This window comes from Bactrocera tryoni, unplaced genomic scaffold, assembly GCF_016617805.1.
Source record: "Bactrocera tryoni isolate S06 unplaced genomic scaffold, CSIRO_BtryS06_freeze2 scaffold_189, whole genome shotgun sequence".
NCBI lineage: Eukaryota > Metazoa > Arthropoda > Insecta > Diptera > Tephritidae > Bactrocera > Bactrocera tryoni.
Window position 1 is genome coordinate 47,735 of NW_024395910.1, and position 4,857 is coordinate 52,591.

Sequence of the window (4,857 nt, forward strand, 5' to 3'; positions counted from 1 at the left end):
ATCATGCCGACAAGGGAGACATTACATGTACATATACTAGCTTATGGCAAGAATTCTACTTGAACTTTCATTTGCCTCCTGCTCCTAATTTATTGGAATGCCAGATTATGCTTTAATGCAATTCTTTTCGCCCAAATTAAACACAAAATAGGTATTTTTATTAAAGCTATTAAGCCAACTGTTAAACTTAAAATTTTAAATTGTTATATGGCTTGGTCTGATTGTATCATTTAATTTTTTTTTTAACTAAGCTTTTTTTGTCTTATCATTCGTCATCATTTGGAATGTATAAACAAATCTGGCATCATTTTTTTTTGAATTTGCAATTGTAAGAGTTGCAGTGCGCATGCGTTTAATGCCGTTAGCGTTTGTACAGTTATATATATTTATGCATGTACGTATATATATATATTTGTAATAAAGCGAAGTTAAAAACCACTTGAAACTATTTATTAATTAAGTTTTTCCCTGTTTCCTGCAACATCAGCCATCGAAAATCGTCGGCACCCCAATGCAGGAATTTAGGAATTCATCTAATTTCTTGTTTAAGTATTGCATGGAATTTCTCTGCACAAGTAATATCTTTTAATTGGTTTATTTTTTACAGTATGAAAGGAATTTGCAAAGTAAGAGGTGGAGCCGGAAGATTTATAGTTAATTTTTATAAGATTAAATATACGTTATTAGGATGTTTTCTTTAGCCTTTTCGGGACGGAGTTTTATTTAGAAAATGGGAATAGCCACAACCAAAATTTATGCTTATATCTATATATTGGGCTAAAAAATTATGTTCTGCATACTCAAAATTCCCAAAATCGTTCTTTTATCCTGGGACATATGTATAATCCCAATAAGCATTTTCTGTGGGATATAAAATCCCAATCATTTTTTTATCCTTCATAAAAGGAATAGATAAAAGTTGAATTTATAAAATAATAAGCTTTATTTCGAACAAAAGTGATTTAATACAATGTAATTAATAACTTATTTATGAAAGGGTCCAAAACATTTGAAGCAGTGCGCGTTGTTACAGCCTGAGCATATCATTTATGTTCGAGTTTCGATTCCAAGTGATGTGCAGTGTACACAACGGCAACGCTTTTCTTGTTCGACTGGCAAGTGATCTCCACTATTAAGGCAATCAGTTCTTGAGCGTTTGGGTCGTCTACCTCCCTGTCGACGAGGCATTACTTCGCGCCTTTTACTTACTTCCGCAATCATTTGCTCAGCAAGTGGGACCAGAAAGTCTTTCAGTGGTGACTTTTGCTTTTTATTTTCACTGTAAATTATCCATGCATTTGTCACGCTTGTCATTAGAAGCTTATAGAAAATTTTTTTCCACCACTTTTGAGATTTGCGGTTGAAATCATAAACGGATGTCTTCTGGTCAGCCAAATCAACGCCACCCATGATTCTACTATAGTCACTAATACTTTTGGGACATTATATTTTCTTTTTTGAACCGTCCTTTTGCTTTCTGTGAATTTCTTCAAGTGATGCCACGTGACAGTTTGAAACTAAAAAGACTTCTTTTGAATCCATCCAGCGGGCTGCCAAAATACCACTGGAATTAACTTGAAACTGACTTTCCTCTGGCTAACTTCTTGGTAAATTTAGGTGTATTTTTTCTATTTTGCATATATGTCCCAAGGGCTGGATATGGGATTGTTTCTAATTGTTTTATGGATGTAAAAAAGCGATCAAAGGCTAGACAAACATACATCCTTTTCACGAATGGAAGAAACTAACTTAAGAATGACCTTTTCTCCAAGAGTACTTGTTTCCGAAGGTATAATATTTGCCTCCTTACCAGTATAAACATTTAGATCGTAAGTATACCCCGTTTTTGAGTCGCAACGCATCCACAACTTAATTCCCCGTTTTATTGGTTTCATTGGTTTCATTGGCATATATTGCTTCATGCTCGATCTGCCTTTAAATTTGACCATGCATTCATCGATAGACTGGAATACACTTTCGCTGCAAGCAGCTGCGAATGTATGTTTTAGACATTGCAAAACATCAGAAATGTAATAATCTTTTGACACGTTGTCGGGCTTATTGCAGTCATTAAAATAAAGCTTCGATGATATCAACAAAAATCGTTCTCGCGAGATACAATTTTTTATAACAGAGTTTCCCATCGATAGATTTTTACTCCAATAGTCTTTCAGGGACGGCAACTTGTTGTAATGCATTATTAATGAAACACCAAGAAATACAAGAATTTCATTTGTGCCGGTTAAATTTCTTTGTGATTGAGCTCGACGATTCAAAGCGACCAATCACTGATTAGTGCATTCAGCAATTCTAATACACAAACTGTATGGTAATATTTTTGAAAATACATCAAATTCGCTGTCATCAGGAGTTATGGCAAAAAGAATTTGGCAAATGCATGCTTTGCAGTAAAGTTCTGATAATCATCGGGTAAAGTATTTACCCACTGGGCAACCAAATGCATCTCGCTGTTTGCTTCGGAAGGTCCGGGGACCACATCAAGATTATCATGATTTTCTACTTGCGCAACTAAATCGTTTACTGCGGTGGTTCCATCGACCACATCAACACAGTACTCAATTTCTGAAGCATCTTCAGTCTCTTCGTCGCTGCTGTTTTCCAAGTATTCGCTTCCAGAGTCTTCAAAATTAGTATCCAAGTCTGATTCTTCACACATTATACGTTCCAAGTCCTCAAGTTTTAACTTTCGTTTCGCCATCTAAGAGCAGATTGGGATAATTAATCCCATGTAAAAAGCTTATTAGGACAAGTGATCCCAGGTAGAAAGCTTATTGGGATTATATGTCCCACATTTATAAAATTTATTTTAACTTACCCTCTTGTAGCAAAAAAGGTCGATATATCGCTTGATTCCACTTATTAAACTCTTCTTAACATAAACGAAATTTAAAATTTATGATCAGGCTTTTATTGCGAATGATTTTGCCAAAAAACTAAACAAAACTGATGAAAATTTGTGAAGTTGTGAGATTCCGGTAAATGTGACATCAAAATGCAAAAATGTACCGTTATGTTTTTGTTTACAATGCATAGACGATACTTAAACCTGTTCTTTGGAGCTTTTATAAAACCAATAACGTGCATTGTAAAGAAAATACAGAAATTCGAAATTTGCTGGGATGTATTATTCCAGTAGTCCCGAAAGGGTTAAAACAGATTTCACATAATTACCAAAAACATATGTATGTACATATATGTACAGGGTGGGCCAAAAGAAACCAAGGGGTGTAAAAGTTTAATAACTTTTTCGTTTATTAATTTTTTTTTTATTTTTTCTTTCAGATTATATAGACAACACTTGGATAATTTATAATGGAGAGGTACACAACTGAACAGAGAACCAGAACAATAGAATTTTATTATTTAAACCAGAGATCAATTATTTTAACGCAAAGAGCATATCGTCGACATTTTAACGTCAGAATTTCGCCCTCTGAAGCAATGATTCGTTGCTTAGTTGATCGTCATCACCAACATGGCAGCGTAACAGATTTGCTTCGAACCGGTAGACCACGTTTAAGTCGCACTGCGGAAAATATTGAACGAGTACAGCAAAGTGTTAACGAAACACTAGAAACATCTGCCAGAAGGCGTTCTGCTCAGCTAGGAATGTCTCGTACGTCACTATGGCGCATTTTAAAAAAAGATTTACAGATATACCCATATAAGGTGCAAATGGTGCAAGAATTAAAACCCGCAGATCATCGGCAACGTCTAAATTTTGCAGTTAAATTTCAAGAGTTGGCCAGAAATGAAATCAACTTTATTAAAAATTTGATTATGAGTGATGAAGTTCATTTGCATTTGAATGGCTTTGTTAATAAGCAGAACAGTAAGAAATTCGGAAATTATTTGGCCAGCGCGATCGCCAGATTTGACAGCACCCGACTATTTTCTTTGGGGTTATTTGAAGGAGCGAGTGTATGTGAACAAGCCAGAGACAATCCTTGAACTCAAGGCAATCATTGGTGCAGAAATTCGAACGCTACAGCCACAAGTTTTGAAAGATGTTATTGAAAATGCTCTAAAAAGAGCCCATCAGTGCGAAGCTGAAAACGACGGTCATTTAAGAGACATCATTTTTCATACTTAGTGTAAAAAACTTTCCCTTTTGTATGTAATATAATCTGAAAGAAAAAATAAAAAAAAATTAATAAACGAAAAAGTTATTAAACTTTTACACCCCTTGGTTTCTTTTGGCCCACCCTGTATATATACTCTTGCAATATGTTAGTAAAGAGTGCAATAGTTTTGTTCACCTAACAGTATCACCTAAAATTAATCACAAATAACTAAGGCGCACATTAGTATACGAAACTGTATTTTGGTACATGAAATCGCAGAGGTGAGGGACGCATGTGGGATAAAGATTTTTGAAAAGAGGGCGTGGCTCCACCTCCTAATGGGTTTAATTTAATATCTCCCAAGCAGTGGCGTTGTGGGGGCAAATTAAAAAATGGGGCTCCACTACTATGTAAACTTATACTGGTTTCATCAAATAAAAGAATTAAATATGCAAATATTTCAAAAATGCGAAGCTGCTTAAGCTTTTTTTTTTGTGCACTGCAGAGCAGGTACTTATTAAACAGTACCAACATCAATTACAATTAATACTTGGTGTAGTTTTGGCAAATAAAACGAAATAGGGAAGATTCAAGGGCTTATAATAAAAAGTTCGGGCGTACCAACTGACAAAATAACAATTATATTTGCAATTTTTTCCTAGCTTTAGTTTTCGCAAAAGTACCAATGACTTCGTTTAAATCCAAGCTTGATTTTTTTAATTGCTATTAGCGATAAAAGTCGAAGTCGAGTATGGCTCTTATTATTTCTTAA

At 34.7% G+C, this 4,857-nt stretch overlaps 1 long non-coding RNA gene across 1 annotated transcript; it reads left to right on the top strand.

Annotated features, from left to right (window-relative positions):
- The first annotated feature begins 429 nt into the window (after positions 1–429).
- LOC120780143 lies at positions 430–707 on the top strand. Its single transcript, XR_005705819.1, has 2 exons — positions 430–549; positions 608–707. It is a non-coding gene; the product is annotated as an uncharacterized LOC120780143 (long non-coding RNA).
- Positions 708–4,857: the final 4,150 nt, after the last annotated feature.